We start from the raw sequence: 20,014 nt of genomic DNA on the forward strand, positions 1-20,014 counted from the left end.
ATATATATATATATAAGTTATAATTTTTTAAATATAATAAAATAAAAATTATAATTTTCTAATATCTATTATAATTTTTTTAATATCTATTGATTTAGATATATAACAAATTATGGTTAATAAGTATTTATAATCTTTAAATAAAAAAAATTATAATATTTAAAAATATTAAAATATTTAAATTATATAATTTTTTTAATATCTATTGATTTAGATATATAACAAATTATGGGCAATAAGTATTTATAATCTTTAAATAAAAAAAATTTTGTCGATATAATTAAATCTAAATTTAAAATTTATTCATTAACTTACCTCCATTGTCGTACGCTTCATTCGAAAATGTGCACGAAAATCACACAAAGAATATTGTGGAATTGTTACTTCAAAATAATTTTCAATACGAATATGAAAATTTCGATGATTTAATAAATCATCGTCATATAAATTGTTTTCACAATAATTTGTAATAATTTGTATGATGTTATCTTCGCTGTTATCTTCATTCTCTAAAATTATCATACCGATTATACGTTTTCCCATTATTATAATAAATTATTTCAAACAAATATGCTTGTTCTCTCTTAACTTGGATTTACGTCATATAAATGGCGGCTAGCAAACTGAGCATATATCCAGTAGATCGAAGAGAGCTCACTGAGCGGCTACTTGTGAACGCTCACTGAGCGCTCAGTGAGCGGTTGTGCTTCTCGATGCATCCAGTGTACGACTCAGTGCTTTTCAACTACGACACAAGCGTATATAGCTAAAATGCTATGTACGACTGTGTCGTCGCTCTATGGCTACCAACATTTCTATATTTCAAAATGTAAGATGTGATTGCCAGTCGAATTTTAAAAACAAGGTTAAGAGTATTTTATTGACCAACACTGGCTAAGAATAATAATTCTTTTATTATAAAAGGACGACGTTTCGACCCTAAATTGGGTCCTCTTCAGGCTACAAAAATTGATACAGAGTCATTTAATAAATACATTTAGATAACACTTTTGATTTATAGTTTGTAATATTGTAATTAGTAATACCTGCTAGACATTGCTATCCAAATACTTTAATTAACTCAATCATTAATAAAAGACTTAAGTTATTACACTCTAAGTCATATGATAATTATCCATCCGGGGGAAAAAAATCTTTTGACACATCTAATGTAATCATTTTTTCATATGTCAAGGGATTAAGTGATGATATTCAGCGATTATTGGGTAAGTGTGGCCTTGAAGTCGTATATACTGTTCCTAATAGACTAGACAAATTAATTAAGAAAGGGAAAGACCAACTTCATCCCTATAAGAGAACTAATGTCGTATATGGGATCTCTTGTAAGAATTGCACTTCCTGTTATATTGGGCAAACCAAACGTCATCTGGAAACGCGCATAAAAGAACATAACTCTAACATCAAAAAACATGAAAGTAATTATTCGGTGATTAGTAAGTATAGATCGTCGCTTAATCATGATTTCGATTGGTCTAATGTATCGATCCTACATAATGAAGCTAACTTGAAAAAGAGAGAAATAAGCGAAATGATTTTTATTAAAAAGCAAAAGAATTCTATAAATTCGCAAAGGGACACGGAAAATTTAAATTCAATTTATGACACTATTCTCAAATTATTTTAGTCCCATCCAACGCATTTTTTAATTATATTTTTAATTCAAATTACCTTTAATTATTCAATTTTAATATTACTTATAATTACTTTCGATACATATCCTACTATGGGTTTATGGAGTTCTTTAGCTTTATTATTGTAATTGTGTTTATTTCTATTTTAATTATTTGACTTTTAGTTCTCTCAAAACAATGTCTCCGACTTACTGTTAGTTATACACGTCAAAAATAAACACCATATCTCAGTTTGATACTGACTATAATTCTGTCAAGTTTATATATTTTTAACTCACATTCTAACATAACATCATGTGCGTATAGGGTTTACCACGTTACATTAAATAATAGGTATTACTAATTACAATATTACAAACTATAAATCAAAAGTGTTATCTAAATGTATTTATTAAATGACTCTGTATCAATTTTTGTAGCCTGAAGAGGACCCAATTTAGGGTCGAAATGTCGTCCTTTTATAATAAAAGAATTATTATTCTTAGCCAGTGTTGGTCAATAAAATACTCTTAACCTTATTTCTATATTTGTTACCATTATTTTATTTTCTATGGATTGGTATCCGTAGGTGATCTCTGTATACTTAGCAGACAAATTTAATATTTCTTATTTTTATTTATTATGCAATCGTTAAAAAATTGTTTGGGCAAGTTTAGGAATATAGTCATATAGTTTAAGAAATAATTATTTTATTTATAATTAATTTAAATTAATTGAGCGTATAGTTAGCAGATATAATTTTAAAAATTTTAATGCAATTGTTGAAAATTTATTTGGGCAAGTTTAGGTATATAGTCTTATAGTTTAAAAAATAATTATTTTATTTACAATTAATAAAAATTAATTAAGCATATAGTTAAAAGACATAATTTAAAAAAAATTAATATTGCAATCGTTGAAAAATTGTTTAAGCAAGTTTAGAAATATAGTCTCATGTTATATAATTTAAGAAATAATTATTTTATTTAAAATTAATGAAAATTAATAGAGCATATAGTTAGGAGATATATAGTTAAAAGTTCTTAAATTGAATGGATGCTTACGCGCGTTTCTTTCTTTTAATCGCTTTTTGCACAAAAATAATTATGTAATTTAAATAATTATAGAAAAAAACTTGCGATTTTTAATTATTACAAATTGTTAAACATAATTGTACATATACATCGGTAAATTTAGTGACAAATATTGTAAAGTGACTGCCCTGCACTCTGGTGGTGAAATGAAATAGCTAAATAGCATTCCAGCTACAAGTCGACACTATGTAACACTGTGTAACACAGTGTCTCACTGTGTTCCGTAGCTGGAAAGCACCCATAATCATAAATATTTAAACGAATATTCAGCATATGCAGGACACGAAAAATCTGCTGTGATTGCAGCATTAAAATTAGTGTATCAGCAACGTTTTGGTACAATTTCGAACATTTGTGATAATGAAGATGAAGATATTCAAGATAAAACAATTCGTGCGTCGTATGCCATTTCATATCTAATTGCGAAACATTCAAAACCGTTTACCGGTGTCTTCATAAAAGAGTGTATTCTTGCAGCAGTGACAACATTTGGAAATACTGTGACGCTTGAGAAAATTAATAACGTTCCACTTTCTCGTGACACGGTAAGATCAAGAACTATTATGATAGCCAGTTCTATAGAACAAAAATTAAAATCATTATTAAATACATGCACTTGTTTTTTATTGTGCCTCGATGAGAGCACGGTGTTCAACACGTAAGCCAATTAAGCATTTCTTGCGCGAATTGTGCAAGATTTTTCGTGTACCAAAGAAATGTTAGATTTCGTGCCATTACATGCTACACTAATCGGTATTGACATTTACAAAGCACGAGAGATTACTTTAAACAAATTTAATTGCGATTTTGCAAAATGTTCGTGTATAGTGACAGATAGTGCTAAATCAATGATAAGATCCAAAATTAGAACTTTTAGATCAATTAAAGCAAAGAAATTAAAATTTCCTATATTTCATTGTATTATATATCAGAAAGCTTTATGCGGGAAAGCTATGAAACTATCTACCGTTATGCAGACCGTAACAGCAATTGTAAATACAATTAAAGGTGAAAACAAATCCCTGCTTCATCGCAAATTTCAAAATTTCCTCGAAGAGATACAATTTACATAGACATACCACTTTACTGTGAAGTCCGATGCTTAAGCAGTGTTCCGATTAGGGACCGGCTGGCCGCGCATGCGTGCTTTTGCGCATGCGCGGCCAGAAAGATACAGTAACGTACATATGTACGCATGTAGTATCTTGTTGCTTGCGGGGGCGGGATGCGGGATCGTGAACGACGGTTAGGGATCGGACGATCGGACGATTACGGCGGTTATGGCAGCAGAGAGGACTATATAATAAGGTAAGAGTTTTAATTATTATTTAATTAATTATAATGAACAATGGACTCTGCAGAAAAAGGAGCTATTAAAAAACAAAGAGTCCGTAAATTTCAAATGTCATGGCTAGATGATAATATTTTTAAAGGATGGTTGGCTCCACATCCTACATTAGATAAAGCTTTATGTACGGCATGTAATAAAGCCATCAGATGTTGCAAATCAAATTTAATTGAACATGCACAATCGGTCCAACATTTAGAAAAACTAAATTCTAAAAATTTAAATATTAATTTTACAGACACCGCGAATAGTAGAGTTACTCTTTCACATAAAGATAAAGTTAAACGCGCCGAAATAAAATTAGCAGCATTTTTTGCTGAACATAATGTTTCTTTTTATGCCGCGGATCATTTAATTCCACTAATGAAAGATATCTGCATAGTCCCTGAAGTTGTATCAGATCTTTCACTGGCTCGAGATAAGTGCACAAAAATTGTTAAAAAAGTAATCGCGAAACGAGAAACAGAAAAATTAATTCAAATTATTCAAAATTGTAAATTTTCGATTTTAATAGACGAAAGTACTGATATTTCGGATACTAAACTTATGTGTATTCTTGTGCAATATGTTTCACCTTTGACTAAAAAAGTAAGAACGCAATTGTTAGATTTATTATCTATGGACGCAACAGATTGTTCCGCGAACAAAATTTTCGAAAGTTTTAAAAATATGTTAGATAAAAAAAAATTCCTTTAAGAAATATTGTGGGAATGGCAAGTGATAATGCATCTGTAATGATTGGATGCAATAATTCTTTTATGTCGCGCTTAAAATTAGAAATACCGGGTCTTGTTACATTAAATTGTATTTGCCATTCATCCGCGCTTGTAGCAAGTAAAGCTTGTGAAAAACTTCCAGAGTCGTGCGAAAATTTGATTAGAGGAGTTGCAACTTATATCTCGGGTAGTGCAAAGAGATGTGCAATTTTAGGTGAATTTCAGGATTTTTTTCATGTGGAAAGAAATAAAATTTTAAAATTATCAAGTACTCGGTGGTTAATATTACATAAATGCGTTGTTAGATTATTAAATAATTGGGAAGTTTTAAAAAATTATTTTATTTTAGCTGTAGTCGAAGATAAATTAAAATCCGCGGAAATTATTTTAAATCAGTTAAATGATAATTCATTAAAAGCATATTTATTATTTTTAAAATATTCGTTAAATTTTTTTAATAGTTTTAATGCCCTTTTTCAATCTCGTAAGGTTTTAATTCATACATTGTATGAAAATAGTCAACGATTAGTTCGCGAAATAGGTCAAAATTTTTTAATTCAAAAAGCGTTAGAATCTATTATTGATTTAAATATAGAAGATGAACACAATTTTCAAGACATAAATAATATATATGTTGGACCGGAATGTGAGAGTTTTTTAGAAGCACTACCTTCAGAATGCACGCGAGAAATTAAATTAAATTGTTTAAAATTTTACGTAACTGCTGTTCGCGAAATGTTAAAACGTTTACCGTATAGAGATACTGTTTTCCAACAATTAATGTTCTTACAGCCGAAAATTGCTCTTCATGACGAAGCTAGAGTCCAATTTAAAGATTTAACTTTTATTGCAACGCGTATATTAGAACATATTGACATTACAAAATTAGCTTTTGAGTGGAGAATTTTGCCGTCCGTTTTTAATAACGAAGAAAAAGTAGAGTTAGCTTCTTTAGAGATCGATTCTATGTGGCAGAAAATATTAGAATTTAAAAATTTTGATGGAGAAAAAATGTTTCCAAATTTAGAGTTATTAGTCGAAGCAGTTCTTTCTTTTCCTCACTCTAATGCAGAAGCGGAACGAATATTTTCAATAGTTACCGATATTAAAAATAAAAAAAGAAATAGATTATCAAATGAAACTGTTTCCGCGATGTGTACAATACGATCGAGTTTTCAAGCTGAAGGCATTAATTGTACAAATTTTGAAATTGATTCCGGACATTTAAAATTACACAATCCGCAAAATTTATATGGAAAATAAAATAATAATCTAGCCAAAATGACTTTTATGTATGTTAGTTATATATTCTAATTAATGTTAATAATTTTTTATTATAATAGAATATTATGATACATATTTAATATATATCTGTGATATAGAAGTACCTGAATATTATGCATTATTATTTTTGTTTATTATAATGATTTTAATTTAAGAAAAATGTGCAATTTTTATAATTTTGTAATTAATAAATACTGTGCAATATTTTTTAAAATTATTATTCAATGCTGTGTAATATTATTTTAGTTTTTGTTATTTAATATTTTAATTTAAGATAAAATGTTATTTTTATAATTTTATAATTAATAATTATAATTTTTGTTTATTAATGAATACTGGTAAGGTTTTTGGCAGTTTTCCTTACCCTTGCAACAAATGTTGGTATTCTTTGAAGTTTCTGCCAAATTAAAGATTTTTATTTTATTGATGTAAAAAGTGTTTTATTTAATGATATCACCTTTTTCCCTTCCTTTTTATTTTTTATTATAATTAATATTTATAAAATAATTAAATTTTAAATATTTTTTAAAATATATATGTATGTTTTATTTTTTAATATATTTAAAAAAATTTTTTTAATACTCTAAATTCTAAATGTAACCGGGGGGGTAACGGTGCCTCTTTTCCCTAGTACAAGATACTTCACTGATGCCGCGTGCTCGCACATGCGCGGCCAGCCGGTCCCTAATCGGAACACTGTGCTTAAGTGCCGGAAAAACTTTGCAAAAATGTTTTTCTATAAGAAAAGAAATATATCTATTCATACAACAAAAGTGCATAGCAAAACTAAAAACATTTAAATCATTTTTTGAAGACGTGGAATCACTTTCGGAATTAGCTTTCATCACAGATGTAACTTGTCACCTAAATACTTTAAATTTAAAGCTACAACAGACTAATCAAACGGTATCCGAGTTAATGTCATGTCGATTCGTTCCGCACAAAATTAAAAATATTTTTAAATTATTTGGAAAAAAATAGTTTTCTTTTCTTTCTTTCTTGCAAAATTCTCGTTAAAAAATATGATACGAAATACGACTTCAAAAAATAAGTGCATCTTATCAATGAATTAATTGCACAATTTGATCATCGATTTCGTGATTTTAAAAAGTTGAAGAAAGATCTTTTACTTTACGAAAATCCTCGAACAATTTCAATAATTGAACAGTGTAGATTTTCAGTTAGAACTGTGTGATCTACAAAGTGATATAATTAATGAAAGCTCTATTAGATTAAACTAACAATAGAAAAAAAGCGGGCTAGTAAAGAGCCGAGCGCGGTAAATGATGCGCAATATATAAATTTTTTATATCCAGTAATATATTTCAGACGTTTCGGTCCATGTTTTGGTCTTCTTCAGTTAACTGTCAAAAACACAAAATAATAAAAGAATTAAAATATGAAGTCTGTTAATACAAGAAATTAACAAAGCACACATTTCTTTACATTAAAAATACATACAGGAACAAAAGAACATTCGGTGTGCGCAATCCTCCATAGCCATTGACTAGTAAACGGATGGAGCAATAAGAATTCCTCCGATTGCTACCGCAAAAGAGCAGCAGATCACACGTTCTTTGGAAAGAAAAACGCGAGATGCGAAACCTTTAAAAAAAAAACAACAAAGAGTTGTATGTCCATGAGAGTGGTGAATAGTAGATTCATTAATTAATTAAAAGCCAAAAAAACTCATCCCATCCATCTCGATAAAAGAGCAACAGTCAATGACCGTGGGCAAGACCCAACTATCAAATTAAAATAAATGCTAAGATTCGGTGTCGCTTGACATTGTGAGTGTAAACAATACAAGAAACACTGTATTCGTATGTAAGATTGATGTGGGGAAATATGCTAAAAATCGCGGAAATTAAATCTGTGATAATCTCTCCACCGTTGTTAAAAAAGTGCCATGTAAACCTTTAGTATCGCTCTGCATGTTTAACCTATTTTTTTGTCTTTTAATAAAAATCATTTCGGATATTAAACGCTTTCCAAATTTATATGTTCTTCATCCAAAATTTCCCTCTTATCCCATGCAAAATCATGATTTATTAATCTATGTTCTATGATTACCGAACGTTGTGTTGTATTCCTGTTTATATGTTCATGGTGTTCAGAAATGCGTGTTTTTAGAAGTCTGTTGGTTTGTCCTACGTATGAGGCATCACAATTTTCATATGAAATTTTATAAACGATGTTGTTACGCATGTCATTAGGTCATGTTACGCATGTCAATCGTGGAGATTGTTAATTAATTTTTTTATAGGATCTCTTTTAATAATTGTGTATGTATTGTTGTCGTTGAGGAGAGCAATTATAAAGGACCACATTATATTAAAATGTGTCCTATCACAAGTCAGGACATTTCAGAATTGAAGAAGCAAAACTTCGAATAAACGACCAAAAAAGAAGAAGGCACACAACTGATTTCAATAATATAAATTTAGATGAGTCTAAAAAAGAAAATACAAATAAAATACGAATAAAAAATAAAATTATAAAACCAAAACAAAATGTACCCATCTTAAAAAATGGCAACCCTCAAAAAATAAAATTAGAAGACAAATCAGTAAAAGTAATTAGTACATAGATATTACACACAGGTATTACATCGGCAACATATAAAATGCGAGCTGAAATTTTATCCAATATATTTACCCCAACTGTTCAAGGCAAAATAAATAAAATTATTTGTTATTGTAGCGTTGGCTACATTACGAGTAAAACAATGATCAATTTGCATTGCCAAACGCAGTATATATGTTAAATAGATTAAATTATATGTATATATTAAAAATTTTCTAAATTGAGTTATTTCATTTCAGTAAATAGCAGACGATATGCATAAAGAATTGCAATAAAATAAGACGATTAGAATATTCATCAAGAAAATAATTTAATGGAGATTAAATTTAAGAAACTATTTTCTATATCTATTATTATTACTCTCCCTTTTTCACGAGTTACAAAATAACTTAATCTGTTCTTTAGCGGTAAACGCTTATAAATATCCTCTAAATATGTTTGACTAAAGATATTTTATGAAGATTAAATTTTAATATTAAATAAACACACAATATAACATGTTTAGACAATAACTTTCACTTTGACGAGAATAGGAATTTTGAATCAATGCGTCGAAAATAATGTGTCAAATCAAATGTGTTGAAAATAAAAGTGTAACCAATAATCTTCTTGAAAATCCTTGAACATCAAGACGTCATGTAAGTAGTTTCATCGCCTTATATACTTTCTTATACTGTTTTCTTCTACGGAAAGACTGTTCGCCGCAAAGCCATCTCGCGGAACAATGGCGGTACTAACTGTATCAGAGTAAAGCACTCGCGAGAAATTCACTTTAAATACTTGACAAATAATTGCCGTGCGTTCAGACAGATTTACTTAAATAGTAATCTTTTTCAACAATTTTTTTAAGAAAGACAATCTAAAATATTAGATAAATTAAAACACAAACAAATTAAAATATTAAACAAATTCTTTCTATACCATATTGTCCCACGATTACCATGATTTTCAGGGTAAATTCTAAGAGAAAATTCTGTCTGTGTAATTTTAAATAATGTTATAATACTTTAAACTCGATTAATATTTTTGACAGTTATCAGCTGATTTCTGTCAAAAAATATTAATCGCGGATAAAGTATCATAACATATTATTTCAAACATTATTTTATTTAATTTGCCTCTCGATGCTACAAATATAACGCACAATGCGAATCGAAACAGTCAATCAGCATCGCGGAAAAAATGCAACAATACTCGCGAGAATCGACTTAACATGTCTTTTTTAGAAAGAGATGTTATAATATTTTAAATTCGATAAATATTTTTGATAATTATCACCTAAGTTTTGTCAAAAAATATTAATCGCGAATAAAATATTATAACATATTATATAAAACATATTAATATTTTAATATTTTCAAACATATTATATACACCCCCATTACCGCTATAGAAATGTTTTAAAATAAACAATTTCTCACTCACCGATACGTATAATAGCCGGAGTTGTAGTACGCAACACATTGATCTGAAAACAAAATATTCAAATTATGTATATACATATGTGTGTGTCGAATATCTCATAAACAATGCAGTTTAGAAAAAAATGTTTTTATTTCGTATACCCCTCGCAGTTGCTCCGCTGTCTCTTTTTATTAGTTTTCCTTCTGATAATGGAATGAAAGCATAACTTTGCTGAATTTTTGGTACTGGCTTAGCCGCAGAGAATCTGCTATGAAATAGCAGACCTTTTCTTATCTGCTAATAAAAAGATATTCTTCTGCAACAGAAGGTTTTCTTTTCTTATATGATTAGCATGAAAAAATCAAAAATATTGAAATTTTATAGAAAAAATGTTAAATAAAACCAAAAATATCATTAACGCTTATCACACATGCTAAGTCCGAATAAGTCAACAACCAACCTTTCCATCCAATTTTTATTAATCCGTCCAATTTTTATTAAAAATTACTTAGAAGACACTAAATTGTATTTTTAGAAAGACATTAAGTATATTTCTGTGCAATATATCTCATTTTTATAAATGTGCGTCCGTACGGACACCTTGAATTTGCCGTATTGGTTTCGCCATTATGTATCACAATTTTTAGCACACGGCATTCGAAAGAGTATATTTTTAAGTAAATTTTGCCCTCGTGAAAAAATTTTTTAGTTGCAATCTGTTCTGGGCAGAGAGGTGGCCCGGTTGACGTGGAATGACTCATATATAAGCTAGAATATTTAATTAGCAAATTTTAAACTCGATTAATATTTTTGACAGCTGATTTCAAAAAATATTAATCAAAAATAAGATGTTATAACATATTATTTATAATATTTATATTACTATTTTAATTTTTAAACATATTATTATTTTAAAATTTAATTAGCAAATTAACGCTTTAATCAGCTTTTTTGTGAAAAAAATATTAATCGGGTTTAAACAAACTTTATATTATCTTTTTTTAATATCATTTTTTTAATATAAAACCGAAGAATGACACGCGCGTAACGCGCACTTGTGTTATTCTAAGTTATTTAAAAAATGCATTTACATGCTAAATAAAATGTAATATTTTTTCTGAAAACAATTGATATATTTATATAGATTATTTTATTATAACAATTTTAGAAAAGTTAATTATAAAATATTAATTTTATTTTATATAATTAAGTTTAAAATTTGAAAAAATACATAGTTGCACAATAGAAGATAAAATGCCAAAAAATTTTATTGTTATTATTGTAATATTAATTCAACTTTTTTAAAATTTTGTACATGTTGCTGATTATATTAATATACATTTTTTAAAACTTTCTATTTATATTTACATGTATCTACAAAAATTCTTTATAAAAATGGTATTCCATTAGATAGAATTGTAATCCATATTGTAATCAATTTTTTTTATGTATATTAATTAAAAAGTGTTTGGCTCCTATATTTTTGCTACAAATGTAATCTCCACACAATAAACTATCGAAATATGTACATAACAAAATATTTGGCTCGTTTTAAATATTTGGTATCAAGAGACACGGTAGTATCTCGCGCCAAGACCACGCGTAGCGAGCCCGAGGCATTCCGTGTATCTATACGCGAGTCGGACTTTTGAGAGTATCTCATATTATCAGATCTCATAGAACGGCTGGACTGATCGAATTCTTGATAGGCCTAATCGATAGCTTGGGTTTCAATTATATAAGGAAAATGTTTTTATTTTTGCTCTACGTGTTATATAAACGGAGATATAATGTAAAGTTTGTTTTATATAAAAATTGTTGGTTCAAGTTTTGGTCATCGATGTCGTCGACCTTATCAATGCGCATGTGCGAGAAAATGTCCAGTTCAAGCATTCGCTATAAGATTGCGTTAATGTCACTCCATGTCACTTCATGATGTTATTATGTTGTCAGTTTTGACATATGTACATAGGTTACGTTTAACGCTTGATGATTGAAAGAGAGTAGAAAATTACTTGTATAGTATACGAAAAATTGTTCGTATAAAATGAGAAAATTAATAAATATAAAAGCTAATAATAATATAATAGATAACATAAAAAAGTCATAAGAATTTTATAACTCATAGCATTGAGTGCTATGAATTATTAAAAATGCATATTCTTTATGACTTTTCTCTTTACGTTATTTATTATATTATTAGCTTTCATTCATTTCCTTATTTTACATCAATTATATATTTATGAAAAATTAGTAGGATAGTAGTGTAACAAAAAAGTGGTTGTAATGAAAGAAATATGTATCACTTAAGGCTATCGCACACAAAATGCATAGAACATAGACATAACATAGCATAAGCATAAGAAAGATATGCAACTTACACAAATGTTCATAGACATAATGTAAAAGCACCTTAACCGCGAAATATTTGAATTTGACATATGTCAAATTATTCATTTTTAATAATTTTTATAAATGCTATTGACATGTGTCAAATTTAATGTCGTCCGTAGAGATGTCAATGATGCAAAGAAAATAAAAAAAAACGAATAAATATGATAATTGATTCTGTACATAGACAATATGCATATACATAGGTGTCATATGCATAGAAATTTCGTTCTTATGGATTTTTTCATTTCTATGCATATGTTTATGCTTATGTTTATGCTATATTATGTAAAGCAATATGGCGACTTTATGTTCGATGCTCATTGGTTCAGACAGTCTTATGTTATGCATATGCATCTATGTCAATTTGTGTGCGATAGCCTTTATATGTGATATTGTTTCGCATGACATGTATGTAGTAATAGTATTGCAAAATGTAGATTCTGCTACTTCTTATATATGTATATATTTATATAATATTTGCAATATTATTTAATCCTACTATTTCTTTCATAAGTATATAATTGTCGATAAGTTAGTAGGATGATAGCGTAAGAAGAAAGTAATTATGAAGAAAGAATTAGTAGGATTGCAGCATTAGAAGAAAGTAATTGCAATTATTATATAAATATATATTTATGAAAGAAATAGCAGGACTTTGTAATATTATACTACAAAAAAATAACTTTCTTGTTACTGGAATAAATACACATACCACATATGTGTGATATACTATATTTCTTTCATAATAAGAACCACTTTTCCTTGTTATGCTATCATTCTATTATTTCTTTATATAAGTATGTAATTAATATAAAATAAGAAAGTGAATAAAAACTAATAATGATGATAAATAATGTAAAGAAAAATGTTATAAAAATTTAATAACTCATAGCACTATTATGATTGCTCTGAGCTATCAAAAACGCATATTATTTATGACTTTTCTCATTACTTATTATATTATTAGCTTTTATTTTATTACTTTTTATATATTCAACAATTACATACTTATGAAGAAATAATAGGATGGCAGCGTAATAAAAATATAGTATATCATATATATGTGATATGCGTATTTATTCCAATATTAAATATTATGACATATCGTTTTATTTCACAAATTCTTTAATTATAGAATAAAAATTTACTTTATCATTTATCTGCCCCCTTACCACAATATATCCTGGCTATGTTCTCATATATGTATATATACATCACTAATACAGAAAATCTAAATATACGTAACATAAATTATAGGTGTCTAGTATTGGCAATGTATCTGGAAATCATAGCTTCTCCTTGAAATTTTTTATTTTATATATAATACGTAATACACATACGTAATACACATACACATACAACGTATTAAATTTATTTATATATTTATTAAACTAAATAAGCAGTAACGATTATTAATCAATAAATTTAGAAGAATAGATTATGAATAATAAATCTATATTTCTGATATATTGATTTGTAATTATTCGTTATTCTTACAATAAGAGTAAGCAAAGAAAGAAGGATCTGTGGTATTTACTGTAAGCAAAGAGGATCGTCGTATTTTGATAAAATATGACGGGGGCGGTGGTGGGTTCTTTGCTTCTTTGTTTTAAAATGTATAAATAAATATATACTACAAAAATGAGAATGATATCATTAAAAAAACTTACCTTTGTAAAAAAGGTAAAAAAAGGGCGCCAAGTCCACACGCCATGTGAAAAAGTGTTATAACAAACAGTGTTATAAAAAAACAGGGTTTTTAAATTATTGTAAAAAAACTTAATATTTCTAAAAAAAATAATGATATCAAAAAATTGCGCCAAATAAATAAAAATTTATGTTTTATAAAAACTTTATTTGTTTTATTATTTTAAATATCTAAAAAAAGTTACTCAACCAAATATAAATGTGTATTTTGCAGATTATAATCTGATCTGATATAAAATTTATCACAGAATCATCTTTGTATTTTTAAGAATGATGCATCTGCACAGTCAAAACGATTTAAACCCGGTATTGAAACAATTAAAATGACGAACAAAAACTTGGCGTGCCCGGGTCGAGGCATTAAAAATTAAATTTTTTAAAAATTAAATTTGACATGCAACCTTTAAGTATCTGCATATAAATAAAATATATATATATATATATATATATATATATAGATCGAAGATGGCCGTCGGAGTAGTAACAGGTGACGATCGGTGCTCCGAGTTTATGTGAGAAGTGGAGGCGGAATAGAGTGAGGTGGAAAAAAGGAGAGGAGGAGACGGCATGGGAGCAGAGAAGTAAGTGGCCGCGAAGGGAAAGAAGGGGATGGAACGGTGGAGGTGCACTGGCGGAAAGAAAATTGGAGTGTGGAAAAGAAGGAAGGATAAGCACGGGATGAGGAAGGATGACGTGGTGGAAAAGGAGAAGCGTCGATAAAAGGAGAATAAGGTAGAGAGCGGCAGTACGGAGAAAGAGCGATGTCAGAGAGGGCGCTGGTATTAGCGGGGAGAGACACGTGCAGGATCGAGGGCGCTGTGGTAACGGCAGAGAAAGCGAAAACAGGTAGTACGGGAAGGTGTACACACGGGTGTAGAAGTGGAGAAAGGTACGCAGAAGAGAGAGTGTGGTGCAGTTCTGTGGCAGCTTTACTGAGTCGGGTTGGATAGAGAGAGAAACGGAAGTTGGAGTGGATGAAAGAGGGAGTGAGAGAGATAAAGGAGATGAGGATGATAATGGAAAAGATGCTGATGGTGATGAAGAGGAAGACGAAGAGGGAGAGGAGAAAGGTACGCAGAGGAGAGAGTGTGGTGCAGTTCTGTGGCAGCGTTACTGAGCCGGGTTGGATAGAGAGAAAAACGGAAGATGGAGTGGATGAAAGAGGGAGTGAGAGAGATAAAGGAGATAAGGATGATAATGGAAAAGATGCTGATGATGATGGAGAGGAAGACGGAGAGGGAGAATATGGAAGAAGAAAGGAGAAGAAGAGTGAGAAAAGGTTAGAGAGAATAGAGACGATGGAGAGGTTATGGAGGAAGTGCATGGAAGGAGATGAGCGAATGGAAGAGGAAAAGAAAAAGAGAGGAAGGAGTGTAAAAAGAAGGAGGCGGAGAGCGGAGAGGACAGGAGGTGGAGTGAAGTGGTAAAAGGAGAGCGGATAAAAGAGGAGAGCGGTAGAAAAGGATGGAAGGAAGGAGGGTGAGAGAAGAAGAGGACAGAGGAAGAGTTGGAAGAGAGTGGACGGAAGATGACAGGGATGAAGCAGTGCAGCGGAGGGAAGAGGTGGAGGATGGAGAGAGGAGAGAGAGCAAAAGGCAGAGTGGAAGAGAAGTGACGGAGAAGGGGGGGAGCGGTGGAAGAGAGAAGAAAGGAGGCGCAGACGGGAAGAAGAGAGAAAAGAAGAGAGAAGAGGACGAGGAGGATGGAGGAGAGAGGACATCGGGCGAAAGTGTGACAGAAGGGGAAAGTAGGGAGGAGGAAAGAGTCAGGTGACGGTCGGTGCTCCGAGTTTATGTGAGAAGTGGAGGCGGGATAGAGTGAGTGAGGTGGAAAAAAGGAGAGGAGGAGACGGCTCGGGAGCAGAGGAGTAAGTGGCCGCGAAAGGAAAGAAGGGGATGGAACGGTGGAGGCACGCGTTGCACTGGCGGATCAAAAATTGGAGTGTGGAAAAGAAGGAAGGATAAGCACGGGATGAGGAAGGATGACGTGGAGGAAAAGGAGAAGCGTCGGTAAAAGGAGGATAAGGTAGAGAGCGACAGTACGGAGAAAGGGAGATGTCAGAGAGGGCGCTGGAATTAGCGGGGAGAGACACGTGCAGGATCAAGGGAGCTGTGGTAGCGGCAGAGAAAGCGGAAACAGGTGGTACGGAAAGGTGCACACACGGGTGTAGAAATAGAGAAAGGTACTCAGAAGAGAGAGTGTGGTGCAGATCTGTGGCAGCTATACTGAGTCGGGTTGGATAGAGAGAAAAACGGAAGATGGAGTGGATGAAAGAGGGAGTGAGAGAAATAAAGGAGATGAGGACGATAATGGAAAAGATGCTGATGGTGATGGAGAGGAAGACGGAGAGGGAGAATGTGGAGGAAAGGAGAAGAAGAGTGGAGAAAAGGTTAGAGAGAATAGAGACGATGGAGAGGTTACGGAGGAAGAGCATGGAAGGAGACGAGCGAATGGAAGAGGAAAGGAAAAAAAAAGAGAGGAAGGAGTGTAAAAAGAAGGAGGCGGAGAGCGGAGAGGACAGGAGGTGGAGTGATATGGTAAAAGGAGAGCGGATAAAAGAGGAGAGCGGTAGAAAAGGATGGAAGAAAGGAGGGTGAGAGAAGAAGACGACAGAGGAAGAGTTGGAAGAGAGCGGACGGAAGATGACAGGGATGAAGCAGTGCAGCGGAGGGAAGAGGTGGCGGAAGGAGAGAGGAGAGAGAGCAAAAGACAGAGTGGAAGAGAAGTGAAGGAGAAAGGGGGGAGCGGTGGAAGAGAGAAGAAAGGAGGCGCAGACGGGAAGAAGGGAGAAAAGAAGAGAGAAGAGGACGAGGAGGAAGGAGGAGAGAGAACATCGGGCGAAAGTGAGACAGAAGGGGAAAGTAGGGAGGAGGAAAGAGTAAGGGGAGGGAAAGGGAGAGAAGCAAGTGTAGAAAGAGGGGCGAAGGGGGATGCGGAAGGAAGCGGTTAAGGGTATGGAATAGGTAGATAGAAAGAGACGGGGAGGAATGGATGACGATTTGACGATGGAGGAAAGGAGAATAAGGTGGAAAATGAAGTTAGAATGGGCGAGAGAGGAGGAAAGGAAAGGGAAGGCGGTAAGGGTATGAAATAGACGGGGAGGAATTGGGGTGGGATGGCGAGGAGGAAGGGTAGGTCAAAAGATAAAGGTAGGGAGCTGGTAGGGAGAGAGGCAGAGGAAGATGGAGGGATAGATCTAGGTAGAAGGGGGGAGTGAGGATAAAGAGTAAGTGGAACAGATGAGGAAGGGAGATGGGGAAAGGGTGAGGGAGGTTAGGTTAGATTATTGTGAGGTCTCCAAATGGCCAGGTTAGAGGGATAAGAAAATTGTGTAAAAGGGAGAGGGAGAGAGGAAAGGAGGATGGTAGATCTAGGTAGAAGGAGGGAGTGAGGATAAAGAGTAAGTGGAACAGATGAGGAAGAGAGATGGGGAAAGGGTGAGGGAGGTTAGGTTAGATTATTGTGAGGTCTCCAAATGGCCAGGTTAGAGGGATGAGAAAATTGTGTAAAAGGGTGAGGGATAGAGGAAAGGAGGATGGGAGAAGGAAGAGGAAACAGAGGTCGGGGAGACAGGAAGGAAGGAAGGATGGCACGAAAGGAGAAGAGAGAAAAGGAGGAAGATCTGACGTATATTATATTATATTATATGTATTATGGAAGTTTGTAAATAGTGGACGAGGATAGATGGGTGGCTGTGAGGGATTTGGCGGTCCCCTGAAAACGCCCCGCAATCCTTTAGGGGAAGCGGAATAAATATCTATCTATCTATCTATCTATCTATATATATAATTAATTAAAAATACATTATCTTAGCATAATATAGCATAAAATGTAAAATATCAACAAATTGCGGACACAATGCAGCGCTTACTTTTTTTATGTTAATTTATTAAAAAAGTATTTAGGCTGCGATATCTTTGGTACAAATGTAATTTCCACACAATAAACTATCGAAATATATACAGATAAAATTGTTGGCGTGTTTTAAAATATTACATATCATCAAATTATCGCGGCGGACACAATGCGGTGCTTATTTTTTTATGTATATTAATTAAAAAGTATTTAGGCTGCTATATTTTAGGTACAAATGTAATTTCCACAATAAACTATCGAAATATGTAAATAAAAAATATTTGGCGTCATTTAAAATATTATGTATCATTAAATTATCGCGGCAGCCACAATGCGGCGCTTACTTTTTTTTGTATATTAATTAAAAAGTGTTTAAGCTCCTATATTTTTGGTACAATTGTAAGCTCCACAAAATAAACTATCGAAATATGTAAATAAAAAATATTTGGCGCGTTTCAAAATATTACGTATCATAAATTATCTCGACGGACACAATGCGGCGCTTACTTTTTTTATGTTTATTAATAAAAAAGTGTTTAGACTCCTATATTTTTGGTACAAATGTAATCTCCACACAATAAACTATCGAAATATGTAAATAAAAAATGATTGGCTTATAAAAAGTGTTTAGGCTTCTATATTTTTGATACAACAGTACTCTGCAAACTATATACAATCAAAGTATGTATAGAAAAAATTTTTGGCTTGTTTTAGAATTTTATGTATCTGTTGTGTGCCTCGAGCAAGGCACTGGGGTTGCGCCAAATATAGGATGGGGATCCTCGGATGAGGGTCGCGCAGGATATTTGCAGAGAAGATGTATTTTTCTTTTTCAAGACTACAGGGTGTTTCAGACCACCCGTACCACCCATTTAAAAACTAGAGAAGTGGTTATTTCAAAAAAGTAAAAACATTTTCTTTATAAATCGGGTGCGCTCTATCGAATGGTGATATTTTCAACTCCTGGTTCCGGCCGGAAAAAGGCGATTCAGACCGGAAGTGCATTTTTTAAAATGGAACATGGTATTTTTTTATCGCAGATTCGGATTCTATGCGAAAAAATATGAAACTTTTGTACGAAACATTTTTTCGAAAAATGTCATTTATGTCCTTCAAACAACCTTCAAAATGTGTGTTGGCAAAAATAACGTTTTTGCATTATCTGCTCTCGGCAAAACCCAGGATCTACGACGAGGACGTGGCAGATATCAGATCCCGTGTGTTTGTGTGTGTGTGTGGGGGGGGGAGTGTGCGCGCGCAACTCGTAGGAATAAGGACCCTGTGGTTCGTCGCTTCCACAGTAGTTAACGACTCCAAACCCTCCCTACGGTGTGTGTGTGTGTGTGTGTTGTGTGTGTGTGTGCGTGAGTGGGTGGGTGTGGGTGGGTGTGTTTGTGTGTTGGTGTGTGTGGGTGTGTGTGAGTGTGTGTGGGTGTGTGTGGGTGAGTGGGTGTGTGCGTGCGCTGATATGGCTAGATGTGATTCTTTGATTAGGCCTGATGTTCGAAATGTCCACCGTTTGCTTGAATGCAATTAAGTACTCTCTTTTCGAAATCATTTGTAGCATGAAAATCTTCATCAGCATCTAGAGAACCAATAGCGTCACGTATTCTACGAATCATATCATCTCTTGTCGTAGGGCGTTCGCGGTATACCAGATCTTTTACTCTTCCCCATAAATAGTAGTCGAGAACAGTTAAATCCGGTGATCGTGGTGGCCAATTATGTGGGCATATTTGCCTATCCATTTATCTGGAAACATGTCGTTTAGTCGTTCACGGGCAACGCTAGATGTATGCGCTGGGCACCCATCTTGCTGAAAAAACATGTTTAGGCGTAATTGTAGAGGAATATCTTCAAGTAAAAGTGGAAGATCATTTTCGACGAAATTAGCGTACCGAACACCGTTTAGATTTCCTTCAAAGAAAAACGGTCCAACAATATGTTTTTCAACAATTCCGCACCAAACGTTGATTTTCCAAATATGTTGATGGT

At 32.4% G+C, this 20,014-nt stretch overlaps 1 pseudogene; it reads left to right on the forward strand.

Annotated features, from left to right (window-relative positions):
• The first annotated feature begins 4,073 nt into the window (after positions 1-4,073).
• LOC145942148 (SCAN domain-containing protein 3-like) lies at positions 4,074-19,790 on the forward strand (annotated as a pseudogene).
• Positions 19,791-20,014: the final 224 nt, after the last annotated feature.

This window comes from Prenolepis imparis, unplaced genomic scaffold (assembly GCF_030444845.1).
Source record: "Prenolepis imparis isolate NDT839.2.m4 unplaced genomic scaffold, iyPreImpa1.0 SCAF_10, whole genome shotgun sequence".
In the NCBI taxonomy this organism is placed as follows: Eukaryota; Metazoa; Arthropoda; class Insecta; order Hymenoptera; family Formicidae; genus Prenolepis; species Prenolepis imparis.